The following is a 17,214-nucleotide window of genomic DNA, read 5'->3' as shown; positions in this document are numbered from 1 at the left end:
GAATCCTGCTTCCACCACTTACTGACTCTGTATCTTTGTATTCTTAGACATTTTACTTAAATCTCTGAACTTCAATTTCACCATTTGAAAAGTGCAGATAACAATACCAAAAAGGATGGTTCTGTTCATTTATTTAGATGACACTTATAAAGCCTTTAGTATCAGGCCTGATACATGGTTAGTCCTCAGGAACGGTGAATTACTTTCGTTGCTATTGTTATAGTTACCCACTTCATTTAGAGAAAGGACCTATATATTTGTACTTTAAAAGTCTTCAAGGATACGGTTGAAACCGGAATGCATAACGGCCTCAATGGTATGATTATCTTTTAAAATTTTGCAACATTTACAGCCTCAATCTATAGCTCTAAAAGATCTTTGAAGTTCTTTATTGATTTAAAGGGGAAAAAAGAGACAATATGTGAGAACTGGGTTAAGAGCTCAGAGTATCAGGGCTGGGTAAAGCAGAGGTCGGCATTACCTTCTCCAGGTATATTGATTCTGTGATCGTTCGTTACAGCACCAAACTGCCTCCTTAAGGACCCATCATGTACTTAAGCCTCAGCAGATGCTCTTTCTGACAGAGGGGAATAGTATGCATGGATAGAGTCCTCTCCCTTTGGAGTTCTTTTTTCCTCTGTCTCTCGAAGTCATTTCCAGCTATGATAAGAGACTTGTGAACTGGCTGTTTCTTAGTAAATCTATGTCATTACAGCGATAGATAATAGGCAGGTAGGTACAAGAGAGGAAGAGGAATTACCCCATGATAGGACTGCTCTAAGTGCTTTTCCTGTAATGACTCCATAATCCTCATGACAACCCTATGAGATAGATACTATTGTTACCTCTGTTTTACAGAGGAGGGAACGTAGGCACAGGGAACTTAGGTCACTCGCCCAAGGTAATGGCTCATAAATGACAAACTCAGGCAGCATAGCTCCAGGGCATTCAAACAGGACACTGCGCTGTCTCAGTGAGAAGGGTAACGATGACAACTAATTTAGTGTAACATTGATTTTTTTTAAATTTTGCCTTGTAAATCCATTTAATAGATGAGATCATTGAAAGCAGATAAGTCAAATGAGCTATCTAAAATCTCAGAGCTCTTTAGAGATGAGGGCTGGATGACAACCCAGGTTTCCTTTCTATGAATGCTTGTTTCGTTCTTCTGAACCAGAGCCTAACAGTTGCAAGATGGAATGGTAATGCGTCTGTAAACTGCTTTGGTAACTACATTTTACCTGAAATGAGCGTATCTGTTTACTTCTATAAATGAAGACTTCTGAAAGGCTATAGTTAAAACCCCACCAAAAGGCACAAATTTAAAAAACAAATATAGATATTATAGTTGCTTAAGTAATATTTAAACAACTTCATTGAATTTCGATACGGAATATCAAGATAAAAAACAGGAATATACATTTTGAAATAACCACTTACAAGGGCATCTCTTCAAGAAAAAAATAGTCTAATTTGCTCTAGTCTTACAGAAATATGGCTATTGTAACTTTAAACTATGCCATGAAATAGATATTTTCAAGCCTAGAACAAGCTGATAAAATAATCTGAACGACGCATTATTAGTGGTTGATTAAATTCTGTTTCATAGATTCAAAACTGATAAAGCAATTTTACCACAACATGTTATTAGATAAAAGAAAAACTAGCAATAATAAACTATTAGTGGGTTGAATATTAGGCAGGGTTTATTAAAAAGCATAAATCTAATTTCCCTGATGGGGCTCAAGTGAGAGCTGTGATCAATATAATACATAAAAGTTGGCTCTTCCCTGTTCACAGCAAAGCATCAACTGTAGCGTCATTAAAACGAGTATAGTGCTCAACAAGCATTACAAATACCATCAACAATCAGCTGTGAGATACGGGTCAGGTTACTGAATTTGGGGGTCATGGTTTCCTCATCATTCAGATTAAAGAGTTGTACAAGAGGATATCTTAGATTTCTTCCTGCTTCTAATAGTCTAGCCTCTGCAGAAAGCTGGTTGATGTCGCTGCAGCAATATTAATCAATAGTGAATAATAGGAAGGTCCAACCAGGTGAACTATATTATTTATGCCATGGTTCTAGTTTATGAGTTACATAGATAAAGAACCTCAGTCTATTCAGGAATTTGTTATTTCTTTATCTAGTCGACAAATAGTGTTGCAAACCTACTATTACTTACCTGCCTGTGTTCAAAGGTCCAGGGACACAATGAGTGAGACACAGTGCTTCTCCTAAAGAAACACACAGACTTACGGGGATGGCACACGTTGGATTGAAAAAGGCCTGTTTCTCCACCTAAAGGCTATCGTAGTGCTCTTGCTATAGAAACAACAGCTCCTTCAGAGTTGATCCTAAGTGAGGAATATAAGGAAGCCTTGACAATGAAGACAAGATTCCAGCTAGGATTTTTCAGGCTAAACGTGAGTTTACTAAGGGAGAAAGAGAACTAATGAGAGAGGAAAGAGTCTGTACAATGACACTAAATAAAAAATGGGGCTTACCTGGTGGCGCAGTGGTTGAGAGTCCGCCTGCCGATGCAGGGGACACGCGTTCGTGCTGGGAAGATCCCACGTGCCGCGGAGCAGCTGGGCCCGTGAGCCATGGCCGCTGAGCCTGCGCGTCCGGAGCCTGTGCTCCGCAACGGGAGAGGACACGGCAGTGAGAGGCCCATGTACTGCAAAAAAAAAAAAAAAATAGTCATGTCCTCTTGGCCTGTCTGGGGAGCAGACACATGGGGAACAAAACAACTTTAAGAGCGGAACTGGTTCTCATTCAAATGCCTTGTCCTTACAGAGTGGGTGTTTTACATGTCACTCTGAGGCTGCCCAATGGTCCAATCACATGGCCAGGCCACAACCTATAGCCCGTGAGTCTAGCAGGCTCACAGCCTTCCATATGCCCATACCAAAGTGTCCCCGAGTGCAGCAAGCCCTGTCCCAGCACGACGACAAAGGCAAGCAGGAGTGTGTACAGGTAATGCATCGATACCAGTAACACCGCAGTCAGTCGTGGGCGCCGTAACAGTGGAGGCTCAGAGGGGCCCACAGGGACCCGCCCATAGTCAGACTTGGGCAAGGGTCCCAGTGGTGATGGCCTCAGACCCCAAACCAGACAAAATTATCTGTTTTCCCCTCATCCTGGTGCAGGGGTTGCAGGGACCACACACAGTCACTTGTCTGCCAGTATCTATTAAGCCCAAGAAATGCATTCTCCCGCACCTACCCTCTGAACTCTAACCTTGGCATAGGGCCTCTGGTCACTCCTGGGGACTGAGAGCCATCAGCTTCATGTTTATTATTAAGTGTTTATTTTCGAAAGCCAAGAGGTCTGGACAGAAGTGAGTGAAGTCCTCAGACTTATTCCCAGGCCCCCAGAGAAGGGTGGAGAGAACACCCATTTCAGTTACAGGGGCCACCTGTCAGGATGTGGCCACCAGTCCTGTGGGCAAGGGAGCCAGTGGCCCAGCACTGGCCCACAGAGGCAGACAGCTTCTCCGGTCTGATGTCGCAGGGCAAGTTGGTTTAGAGGAGCCCCTGCTTCCCCAGTGGGGTGCTGCCCGGGAGGCAGTGGCCGTGGCTCGCACGCTGTTGTCTTGGAGTGGCTGCTGTCAGGGTGTTCTGAAGAGAGAAGGTCTGTAGTACTGTGACCCTCTCCTTCGCTAACTGGCAAAATTACCTCCAGAGGGGATCTGATTAAGTCTTGAAGGTCTCTTAGGGACCACCGTGCAAAGCAGTCACAAAGAGTTCTGCACTTTTGTTCCCTTATGAAGTTCCAACAACTTTCTGAACTGCAGAGAGCGTACCAGTGCCCGGGACGTGCTTAGGGTTACTCAGCTCATGGGAACCCACTGACCATCTCCAGCCCCGCTGGAGGAGGCTTCAGGCAGTAGATGAGGAACTGCTTCCGTAGCTTTTTCTGAGCCCTTCTCTCGAATGCCTGATCTGACTCACTGGGCACGTTCAGCCAGGATCGAGACTAAAGAGAAGACCAAACGTTCCCCCAGCACCAAAACCACATGTATAAGTGTACTAGCATCCTCCAAGAATGGCACACAGCTTCTGCAAGCACTTCCCAGGACCCTCTGGCAAAATGTCCACAGAACCCTCAAAGTCTTGCAGGCAAACCACAAGCATGTCTCTAGAATGCCCCGTGGACTCCTCTAGCAGCCCACAAAGGTGCCCGTTGGGATTGTCAGCCTTTTTGGTCTTTCTGAACGGCCTTATGCTTAATCCCTTCACAAAGTCAATTCATCCAAAGGGCGAGGTGATCTGGAAAGAGCCGAGCTTTGCCGTGTCAGAGCAGCCAATCAGAAACAACGAGCGAAAACGGAAGTATCAGTAAAGCCTTTCATCGTTGTGCGAGTGTAAGAGGCTAAAACCAGAGAAAGGGCCAACTGTCCCCCTGCTCCGTTTCCTCCCATGAAATAGCGTCAATCAAGGGTCAGGTGGCTCAGCACGGAAGTACAGGTTGTCCCCCTGTTGAGGGAGCCTTAAACAAAAGGCTCCTGCGTATTTCTGGACCCAGAAGGGAAGCGGGAGGGGGAAAGGCAGCAGTGGAAAAGTACTGAGTATTGAGTGAGAGCGGGGAAAATATCTTCTAGTTTCCCCAGTAAGGAAAGGTCCAAATGTAGGCACCTGGGATAGGAATGCAGAGAGCACAAGGATGTGGCCCGCCAGGGGAGGCCTGTGTCCTCAACGGCAATGCATTGATTATAAACCAAGCTTCCTCTCCGAGGCCTGCCGGATCAGGACTGAAAAATGACACACATAGGTTTTCTGGTCAGGAACCAGACTCTTCAATATGGTTTGCTAAGAAATTAAATGTGTATCCTATAGGTAATAGCAAGCCAAGAGTTTTCAAGGTGAGAAATGCCATGGGCTGCTTTGATTTTGCTTGTCTTAACTGGAATTATGGAGCATAAGATGAAGTGGAGAAAAACAGTTAAGCAAAGAGAGACATTTGCAATAATCCAAATTCAATTCTGAACCATGATTGTGATAAGACGATATATAGAAGTATTTAGGTAAACAATTCAAGAATGATTTCAAGGACCTCCCTGGTGGCGCAATGGTTAAGAATCCTCCTGCTAATGCAGGGGACACGGGTTCGAGCCCTGGTCTGGGAAGATCCTACATCCTGTGGAGCAACTAGGCCCGTGCGCCACAACTACTGAGCCTGCAAGCCACAACTACTGAAGCCCGTGTGCCTAGAGCCCGTGCTCCGCTACAAGAGAAGCCACCACAATGAGAAAAGCCCACTCACTGCAACGAAGAGTAGCCCCCCGCTTGCTGCAACTAGAGAAAGCACGTGCAGCAACGAAGACCCGATGCAGCCAAAAATAAATAAATAAATAGAATGAATTCAATAAGAATGAATCCAACAATTGGATATGGGAGATAAAAAAGGAGTGAATAAATAGTTGCTGATACCAAGCATTTCAGCTTAGGCGATGGGGTGCTGGGTATCTTTAGTAAAGATGGAGAGTATCAGACCAGCAGGTTGGGAGAGAAATATATGACTGGGTGAAAGCTAGTGCAATGATTTCTAATCGTTTTGACAGCCAACTAAATATTCCGCCTAAGGCCTGGAGTTCATATGAGAGTCGGAACCTATAAATTGATCTGGGAATTTACAGAAAGATGTTCACTGGTTATATGCCAATTATCCACATAACTGAGTGAGAGACAAGCGTATGCCATTCTTATCTGAATATTTAGAAAAATCTAATTTTCAGCTTGAATTTTACAAAGAGTCACATATTTCTTCATTTTAGCTATTGGGGTTCAGGCTGGGCCTCCTCCAAATACGCCACAAAATCATACTGATTACTTTGAATTAAAGTCAATTAAGAAATGGCCAACACAAGAGGGACACTCTGACCCTCCTTTCTTCCTCCCTGAAAGCAGGAAATAAACCTCCCCTGTGAAAGGTGATCTCCCTGTGTCTAGAGGTGGAAGGACATCCTTACTGTCAGAGACAGGGAAATTGGGTGGAGAAGCCTGTATAACAAACCATATTTGTTTTTAAATTTATTATCCCAAACCCAAACACTGTTCAGATTCTTCACTAACTGAGCACACAAAGCCTAAGTTTCTTTGTCCTGTCAGTTCCTCACAAATGTATTGTTTCTTTGCTTAAAAAGTATGAAAGCTGCCTGCTTTGACCACTTCTTAGGTTCCATTTTTATAACACCTCCATGAGCATGAATTAAAATTTATTTCTTTTTCTCCCATTAATCTGGCTTGTGTCAATTTTATTATTATTCCAGCCATAAGAACTCAAGAAGCGTAGAGGGGGAAATTCCCCCCTTCCCATACTATGTTCACAACAACTTTAAAGAGAATGACCATCTAACTATGAAAATGGCTCTCGACAAGAATTGTGAATCATTATTATAACATATCTATAAAGTAATGGAACAGATTTACTGGCCAGTGGTGATAAATAGATGATAGATAGATAGATGTATAGATAGATGCATACAATGTGTGTATATATACACACATTAAATACTACATTCAGTACGCATTGCATATCATGGCATCAGCCTAACCACTTACCAAAGACATAAAATTGATTCAAGAAAAAATTTAAGTGAGAGAAGAATTGTTTCCATGATTTACTTACATTTTACATTGCTTTAACACAGAACTGTACTTTCCAGAATTAGCCAATTACTCTGAACAACCAGCAATGACTTACTTGGGTGGCCCGGTTCTAGGCTTATATACCCTTCCTCCTAATGCCAAAGTTGTCTTTGCTTCTTACTTGGCTTACATTCATCAGAATGTTCTTTTCTAACAATTGTAACTATAACTTAATAATCCCCATCTTAATTTGCTCAGTTTTCTTCTTTCTCAGTCATCAGTTTTTCTGTAAACCATGCTTTCCTCTTGTGGCATCTTTAGTCTTGTCAACCTTTGAACTTATATCTATCAGCACTTATACTTAGTGTCATGTGCTACCTGAGGGCAGAGATCTTGCCTTATTTACTTTGTATTTCCAAAAGCTGGGTCAAATAAATGTGAATAAATGAATGCAGGAACAACAAATTAAAACTAAACCAGGAGTTTTAGATTCTTAGCTCAAGATACTGCTTCTTTATTTAAAAGTTGAATTATTTTTATTCAAATAAAATCCATGTGCTGTCTTGCATTTGGTAACTTGGTCATACTTTTGGAGGATAGAATCCGAAAATTATTCCTTAATTCTGAAATTAATATACAGATACCAGATTTAGATTAACCTATATCTGAAAAATGTTATCAAATAAAAATAATTAAAGAGATGCTTTGTATGTTTTTCTTTAAAAAAAAAGGGAAATGAAAGAAATGGCCGTTATATTTTTAAGAGTGAATAGTACCGAGATAAACTAAGAAGAGGAAGGCAATATGTGCTTTAGACTGTTGTTTCCGATTTCTGAAATAAATTTTATTCTCATAATCCAGGAATTAAAACTGTAACAAACTGGGCTTCCCTGGTGGCGCAGTGGTTGAGAGTCCGCCTGCCGATGCAGGGGACGCAGGTTCGTGCCCCGGTTCGGGAAGATCCCACATGCCGCGGAGCGGCTGGGCCCGTGAGCCATGGCCGCTGAGCCTGCGCGTCCGGAGCCTGTGCTCTGCAGCGGGAGAGGCCGCAACAGTGAGAGGCCCGCGTACCGCAAAAAAAAAAGAAAAACTAACAAACTGAAACTGATTCTGCCTAAGCAAAACAAAACGGTATAAATAGTTCCCCTACCAAAAAATGTTTAAAATTTTCTTTCACCTTCACATTTATTAATGTTCCCATAAAATAGATTCTCAACCTTTGAGTGTATTGGTGTTTAATTTACCTTGGAAGCTTATGTATAAATATTCAAACAGTAAGAGAAAGAGAGGGCTTGTGGGATTTGGATGTGTGGTAATACAGCATTAACCTTACAATGGAGTTTCAGAAACTTTCTTCCTACAGCATTTCATGGTGGTTATAACCATCAGATAAAATTGACAGGTTGCCAACACTGTAAAAATCCTATACAAATATAGGTCATGGTATTCAACCCCCAGTTATGTCTCTTGATAGCAATATTTCTGAGCTTTCAATTGGTTTAAACTCTGTTTTGGAATGTCAGCCTGGGTTGGCAGACACTTAGAACAGCCTGACATAGAAAATCAAAGCTTAATAAGACGACTCAGAAAGCAACAAACCACAAGGGCCTCATTATCGCACCAAATATGTAACTATCAATTCCTCACCAGAGGCCCTTACCTGATATGGTTTTGAACAATTTCCTGGGGTCGATAGGGCAATAAAAGACTCTGGGTCTATGTTCCTAAACCAAGTTTCCCACGGAATAGTAAAATGACCCCATTTATCATTTGGTCTGTTTGTCACCCACTTAGAATATACTATAATCAGACACCCTTAGCCTACTACAAGAAACCCATTCTGCACTCCATCATGATGAATGACTCACCCTAGACTTCCCAAGCTTTCCTCTCTTGGATCAGAGTCACATGCATAGTTGCTCTCAAATGGATTTCAATTAATCTAGCGAGCGGGGGAAAATAACTATCAGTCAGTTTGGGGGGAAAAAAAATCAATTAACCAAGAATTTTAAGCATCTTTTAAGTGCTGATCTTGGTGTAAGGCGATGCTGAGAGAGAAAAATACAAGTTTTAGATACAGTCCCTGCCCTCCAGAAGCTTATAACCTAACGGAGGAGAAGCATAAAATAAAAAGCAAGGTAAGTGCTAAACTATATGATACACAAATAAGAGTTAAGCGAATGTGAGAAGAATAATAGTAAAACTACGAGACAGGCGATTCCCAGAAGAGGAGGATTCCCTACAATTCCATCTCCTTTCCATTTTCCTGGCTTCCGTGTTATGCAGCACCATAGCATGTTTGTTTTAGAGACTGCCCGGTGGTTTCACATCTACTTACTGCTATTATTTCTAGTATCTTAAAACTGAAGCACTTTGAAACCAAAAAGACTTACATTTGTTTAATTACATGTTGACAGGTTGTGGTTTTAGAAGTTAAATATTTTCTTTATAAGTTTTAGTTTAGAAATTTTGAATAAAAAGTAGCTTTAGTCAACAAACACTGAGGCACCTTTAGAGTAAGTCCTAGGCAAAATGAAGGTGGTAGAAGTCCGCTCTGCTACCTGGAAACAAGGCATATTAACAGACAGCTGAGACTAACGACAAACGTCATCTACTCTGACATAAGCCAGAATGGATCCAAATTGGCTGAAGACAGGTGCCACTCATTCAAAGTGTTGAAAAGAAAATTCAGTCCACAAAGAGAAAACGCCTGTCGGGCCTTATAAATCCTGTTTCTAGAGCTTAAAAGGAAAGTAACTCAAATGGGATTTATAACATAGGTACGTACATACAACTCCTCAAGAGACCGCTTCTAAGAAAACTTTTTCAGCATTACACAGATGCAGTTCCAAAACTACCAAAACTCAAGGCCATTATTTCAATTAGGATTTGATATTTAATTGAGAAACTGAAACACCAAAAGAGGTTCTTGGAACTGAGTTGATTATAGCCAAAGGGATGGGCTATTCACTAATTTAGCCAGTGGTTCTTTGTAAGTGTGTGTTTCTGTGTGTGTAAACTTTTAATCATTCTGAAACTCCAGTTATAATCATCCAACAATGGGATTTAATTTTAAACAATGGCAGATATTCAGTTAATGGTTTCTTTGTTAAAACAGTGTGAAATTACACAGTAAATTTACATCGTAGATTCTAGAAGAGCATCACAATTTCAGTGACCTCTTATGATGAAGATAAAAAAGGCATTCGAAAAAAAGTTTAGATATAATTAGTATTATCATCATCATTATTATGTTATTTTGGTCCACTAATGTTGAGAATTGGCGGAACTCCTACTAAATTGTTGCTCTTTTCCAAGGGGAAGGTGGAAGGACTTCCGCACAAATGTTAAGCATGTGGGTATTTGGAGAGGATCAGTGTAACAGTGGGCTACAGAACGTAGGTAGACAGTCCGGCTTCATTCAAGGCAGTGATCTGGGAACAAGACATCTGAAAACTTTCCTAGAAAGCTCAGATTTCCCAAGAGTCATGGAAGGGTCTCCTGGTTTGTCGATGTTAAACAAAGTTCTTCTGGAAGGAAGCAGAAGAGAAGGAGCTAACATTTAATGGCAGGAAGCGAAAACAGAGCTGGGGCTAGAAGCGCTAGTCTGCACTAGTGTGTGAACACCTGACATTGGGGGAGACTAGGACTTATTCCCGCTAAGCAAGACCTCAGGGAGTAGCGTAAACAGGTGGGGTTTCCAAATCCCCTAAGAAATTCCTGCCCCTATTAAAGTTGGTTCAAGTCAGTTACTACATGCACCACTTTTTTTTTTTTTCCTTTACTGTGGGATGGTTATAGCCAGAATGTCTGTGACCACATGAAAATTAAACCCTAGTAGCGAAAATGCTCCTTTCTGTTTGGGGGAGCAAAGTGCAAAGGCCTCTGTGAAGCAAATATGTTTCTATTTTAGTTTGGGAAATTCAGCCATCATAAATCTCTATCTAGTTACCCAGAAAGTGAAGTTGGGGGAAAAAGTTAGGGCAGGGGGTGGGGTGGAACCCTCTTTTAAAAAGAGAAATAAGTCCAATAGAAAAAAAACCTATGGTTACCAAAGGGGAAAGGTGGGTGAGGGATAGGAGTTTGGGATTAACATAGGCACACTACTAGATATAAAATAGAGAACAAGGACGTACTGTAGAGCACGGAACTATATTCGATCTTCTACTAGCCTATAAGGGAAAAGAATCTGAAATATATATATGGAAGAGATGAATAGGACAGGCATTTTCCATTTATAGTTTATCCTAGTGCTGGAAGATTATGAACAGTAGTAAGCACTGTTTCCTAGAACAGAGAATGTACGGCAGAAGACGTGGACTGGTCCCTGCTTTTGTTTTCGGTCTTATTTAAATCCTCTCAAAGCTGCATCTCTATCACACAAGGCATATGAGAGACTTCTGGGTATTCAGCAGGACCTCTGTCTGAGGCCCAATGGGAAAAGTTCACCCCCGGAGCAGGTGGGCAAGCAACTCTTTCCAGGAATGAGCCTTAGAACTAAGCTAAGAAATTATACTCTAACTAGGGCCCTCATGGAGTTTCTCCACACTTTCAAAGCAGGAGATTTGGGAATTAAGTCAAAGGAGACCTGAAAACTCTGGCTTTCCTGAGATTCCCCAGGTTTAGTCCTGAAATTCCTAGGTCCCAGGAAATTCTTTAGCCCTGGGCAAACCGGGAAGGTTGGGTAGGGGCGTGTAAGTTACCGAGTTCCACTTTGTGCCTGGATCTCCCTCACCTATGATTTAAGCGGTGGTTTGTGAAACAGTTTTGAATAAGGATGCAACACTTTTTTTTTGCTATGAAATCATGTGGAGAAAGCAGTATTGCCCAACTAACTATTACTAAAACGATCCATAAAGAGCGAGCTGTCTTATTATGAGAAAAAAATGCCATAATTTTGTATCAGGGAGTGATAGAGGTGAGCCTTGCTATGCTATACCCCTACTTCAGGGGCTTTGGAAGTTTCAGTGTTTAGATTCTTCTCCTTTATAAAGGGATGAGAATTTGGAGTAGAGTGTAGGTGGTGAGGGGAGCAGACAGCCAGCTGAAGGTTACAAAGCTGAAGGATGTGGCCCCTCTGTGAACACCTCCCCATCCCCAGTAAAAACTCCACTGATCAACGCGTGGTGAGACCTTTGTTCTTGTGAATCTGGAGAAGCGGCTGAGTGTGAAAGCCAGCCAGCCCTGTGGAAGTCAAGATCAAAGACAGAGGAACCTGGGGAAGATAGACTCACACCTGAGGACTGGAGTGTCGGCCTCCACAGGCCAGTGAATCTGTGTCACTCCAAGAAGGCTTTTGCTCAGAATGTCATCTTTCAGCGATCTATCTCCTTATAACCGGATACAAAATAGCCACCACATATTCCCCTCAACTTCTGTCCTTTTAACCTGTTCTTATTATTCTTCCCGGCACTCTTCTCCACTTGACATATAGGGAGTTCAAAATGTAATACCCAATCCTTATCCTCCCACGTTTAGATCAGATGGAAAATTAAAGCAAGGAAAAAGAGGATCAATTTCAAGACATCAACTTCAGTGTTGATGAAGCCAATAGTGGGTCCTCTGCTCGCCGCCCCAGCAGGCAGCTGGTTTGGATGTTTTGTGGAGCTTACCCGTCCCAATGGCTGCTGCACAGTGCTCTGCTGCAGGGCAAAGAAAAGAGCGAATCTCCACTGTGGAGAGAGGCCAGGAAAGTCACACGGGCTTAAGCTCACCCGTGGAAATACGGAAACGGGAAGGAGGTTACAGCTCCCAAAACACTGTATATTCATGACTTGTTTAAAATGTAAGCTCCATGAGGAAAGACTTTGTTTTGTGAACTAATGAATCCCCAGTGTCTAGAACAGGGTTTGGCATTTGTTAGGTATTGGATAAATTTTAGTTGAATTAATAAATTCACTGGAGAGAGTCTAATTAATTCCAACGAAGGGGCAGTGAAGACCTCAGATGACATCAGGAAAATGTGAAGTTGACTTAATTAGGAAACATTCACATTGTGACATGGTGATGTGCTACCCAGATCCTCCCTCAAGGAGAAACTAGCTCCCCAGCTGCAGAGAATGCTTTCGGCAGACAGCCTGCAGCCATTAGCTGCTCCACGGTCGGCCTCGGACAGCCAGAATCACAGTCTTCCCAATGCGGCTCACATCTAGCAACTGAGCAAATTGGGAGTCTAAGAACCTGCTTATTCTGAGACATTGCAGATCTCCTCTGATGGGCAGTAATTGCTCTGCAGCATCCCCTCGGGTCGGCTGAGATTTTGTCAGCCTGCACCGCGGTCCAACATTTCTCTCTGCCCAAGCCTTCCTCCCATCCCCTCCTCTCATAGGTGTTGAGGCTTAATGATAACTTTACATGCCTAATTCAGTTCTCTGCATCTGCTTCTGGAGAATACAACCTGTGACAGCAGGGTCGTTCTGCAGAGAAACAGACATGTCAGTGTGGACCTTGAGGAGAGACGTCTCGGCATGAAGATACCTTTTTGGGAGGGATTGCCATACATGGACACCAAAACCCTAAGAATCCATGCTGTCCTCTGGGGGAGAAGAAGTGTGGGAAGTGAGAATAGAAGTAAGAAATAGCAAGAGAGAATCTGAGGAAATACCGACATTTAAGATGGAAGGCAAATCCACAATGTAACACACTGACCCAGGAAGATAGGATGGAAAAATATACACCATATTTGGCACTTAAATGACTTTGGTATTCTTGAAGAGGGGCCATATTTTAGGCACTGCGCTGCGAACTGAGTGAACAAGTAAAATGGACAGTTAAGGGTAACCTTTATTCTCAAGAACTTTGGAGGGAAGAAGAGATGGCTGCTACAATGGGAACAAACAGGTGACGAGAGTGTTGCTGGGCAGAGAAGAAACATAACAGTGAAAAGCAGATGCATGAGGGAACAGAGATAGTAGCCAAGATCAAAAACAGCCACGGGAAAGAAAGTGACAGTCTCTGCCAAAAGTGACACGGAAGAGAAGAGCGGAATGTCGGCCACGAGAATTCAAGGGGGAAAACAAAAAACACTTCTGTAAAGCAGACAAAATCAGTAACAACTTATAGAAAGAACCCCTTTAGGAAACAAGCACTGTCCCATCCTATGGAATATCCCTAAAACAGACTTTTTTTCCTAAATGGAAAAAAAAAACCCAAGGAGCTATACAAATAGGGCATCATCAAGCCGTGGAAACATTAACCGGCTGCTGGTCTACTGGTGCAGACACTACGTCTAACAAAAAGGTGATATTTTGTGGAGAGGTCAAAGTGCACTGGAGATGCATCTGTGTATCACCTCTAAATGTCACGATAGGCATCTGCTCCTTGATTTTTTCTTTCCCTTTTTCTTCTTTTTATTTTCTGTCGACAGAATTTTTTAAATATATATTTAGTTACATTTTATATAGAGCAGTGCACAGTTTAAAGTTTTAATGTTTGGAGAACAATTTAACTTACCATCTTAAGCTGATCGAATCACATAATTAAATGTGTGCTTAATTAATGAAGCATAATTAATGCTTCAAAATGACCTGTTTCTTTAACGAGGTATGGAAATGTTAGCCAAGTATAGTAAAAATTTTGTATATTACCAAATGTGTGATCAATTTTTGTGTGGGACGGATGGTGGGAAGAGGGGAAGAGACATATTTTAAATTCTTCAGGTGCTTTGTTTTTTCTTCAGTCCCCACAGTTATAGAAAATATAAAACTCTTTTTCTCTGAAAATTGGATTCTTTTCAAAGAGTTCCTTGTATTCTTCCCTCTGTTGCCTAATACCCCGAATAAGCTGTTTTCTTAGGTAGCATTCAAAAGGTGTCCCCTCCAAGACTCCAGTCACCTGGCTACTCAGTCAAAACTAATTTAGATGCTGCTGTGAAGAAAATTTGCAGATGGAATTGAGGTTACTAATCAGCTAAGTATAAAAATAGAGAAATTAACCTGGGTGGGCTCAGTATAATCACTTGTGCCTTTAGGAGCATAACGGGAAGGCAGAAGGGTCAAGCCAGACAAATGCCGCAGGAGAGGAAGTGGACAGAGGGATGAGGCAGAGGGAGTCAGAGAGATAAAGTGTGAGAAGGACTTGGCTCGTCATCGCTGGCTTTGAAGATGAAGGGGACCATGAGGTAAGGAGCGCAGGAAACCGCTACAAACTGAGAACAAACACCACTGACAGCTGCAAGGGAACCTCAGTCCTACAATCACAAGGAACTGAATTCTGTTGATAACCTGAATGAACCTGGGACAGGATTCTTCTTTAGAGCCTCCAGAAAAGAATGCTGCCTGGCTGAAATCTTGATTCTGGCCTTGCGAGACCAAGCCAAGAAACAGCTGAGTGAGGCTGTGCCCAAATTCTGACCTGTGGAGACTGAGATAATAAATGGGTGTTGTTTAAACTGCTCAATTAGTGGTCGTTTGTTACAGCAGCAATAGGAAACGAGTGCAGCTAATGACCAATTAAATAGCATTGCAATTTTTACTCCCAATTAAGTCTTTCCTGCCCTGTAGGTGGACTCTTCATTCAATAGTTCTTGATTTCAATCTCAATTTGTCTAAACTTTATTATGCACCACGCATAATGCATTTAAATTGACAGGTGTTGTCTCTCCCTTCATAACATAAGAAAATCACTGTCTGTGCAGTGCAAAATAATGAAGTTCTATCACTGATGCCATTGGAAGAGCAATGATCTATGAATTGAAAACATTATTAAGTGGTAAATATGAATACCAGTTAAATGCAGCCCACCATACTCTGCATGGGATTAATTATGAGTTTATCAAGTACCTCTGGCATCACTTAAAATTCCTTGGAATCCACTAAAATAACCCAACTTAAACGGAACTAAAGTATAATTTGTAAAAAGAGCAGAACTTATAATGAGAGTACAGCTTTTATCATTTAAGCAAAACTTTAATTTTTAAGGTTTTAAAACACTAAGTGGTTTCTCACTCCTTGGCAACAGAGGTGAAACATTTTGCATGAACACGTTGAAAGAGAAGCATTACAGCTTGAAAATGATGTGTATAATACTTACATTCTGAATGCAAGGAGATTGTTCCATGACTGTTCAGTTCATTCCAGGGTTTCCTATCTACCTTTAGTTTTTGTTAATCTTCTGATTCTTGATTCTAAATCCAGGATGCTACTAAGTATGATAATCTCTTAAACATATTCCATTAATATCCTAGTGGCCACTAGGAGATGAAAATGCTTATGTTATTTCTTAACCATCTTGAAAGAAAAGAACAAATGATGTCTGACTCCATCTATTTGGAATTAATTGACTGTCTAATGAGCCATTCTATCTTTAAATATAGTTCACTTTGGGCTGATTGGCAAATAATTAACATGATTTGGTCTATAAATGTCAGCATTCCACATTCTCTCATATTCTTGTGTTTCATTCCAATATAACAACTTGCCTCAGCTACATTTTTTTGCTGACTGGGAAAGTCACGGCCCAGTGTTGCTTTTGCAGCACACTTAACTCTTTGGTTTTGAATAAATATTAGTCATTCCAATGGGAGAGCATAATGACAATGCTAAAGGCAACTGCAAATCAACTATACCTTCTCTGAGCAGTCAAAAAATCGTTAAGATGGTTCTTCCTTGGTGCAACAAGATAGACACTGATTAAAATAGACATTCCTAATGAGCTTCAGATGAGCTGCCAGGTGAAGCACAAGGTCCTATTATAAGATATTATATCCTATTTGGATATGATGTGAATTTCCTTGAGTGAAGGGCAGTAGGATGTAATGAGAGCTGACATTGGCAAGGATTCAATTGTTAAAATATCGGATTTCTTAACTGTATGTTTAAACAATAAAAGATGCTGCCAAAACATTGAATCACAAGGTTTAAAAAAATCAGCTTGTTCCATTCTTGGTCTTTATCTAGGAATCACAGGGCCCTGAAACAGTGTGGATAATGGTTAAAGACTTGGGCTAGGAAGCCAGTCCCATCCAGGTTTGAACCTTTTCACCACTTTCATTAGCTGTATGATAATGGTCAGCGTACTCAAACCCTCTGGGCTTCAGTTTTCTTGCATTTAAACCAGGATGGTACCTACTGCTTAGGAACGTTATGAGGACTAGATAAGACATGGTGTATAAGGCACATAGCACCATACTTGGTACATAGTACCTGGAAAATGGTGTTTTTCAACACTGTGATCATTCTTACTACTATCATGCTGTTGTGACAGAAAGAGAATTCTTTCAGGAGCTGAGTCACTTTTGTATGACATAGGGCAAGTCCTTTAGCCACTTGGAATATACCTTTCCATCTCTAAAAAACAGTAAAACCACAAAGTTGACTGTGCAATTTAAGTGACATAATGTAACAGGTGCTCAGTGAATGTTAGTTTCCTTATTTTTCTCCTCTGGCTTTTTTTTTTTTTTTATCAACATCCATCATTGATGCTAACGTGGTACTTGGTGGTGCATTTTCCCTCCGAGGTAATGCAATTGCATTTTTTCACAATAGAAATATTGGGACCCAATTCTTAACCAAGCAATGGTTATGCTAGTAATTTATGCTACTATGGTAGATTTCATGACTCATATATTTGAGGGATCAGTCCTTTCAGAAATTCTTCCATGTTGCTTTCATGGATTTGCCT

The sequence above is a fragment of the Lagenorhynchus albirostris genome, chromosome 4, assembly GCF_949774975.1.
Source record: "Lagenorhynchus albirostris chromosome 4, mLagAlb1.1, whole genome shotgun sequence".
NCBI lineage: Eukaryota > Metazoa > Chordata > Mammalia > Artiodactyla > Delphinidae > Lagenorhynchus > Lagenorhynchus albirostris.
Note: the sequence above shows the minus strand (reverse complement) of the source record.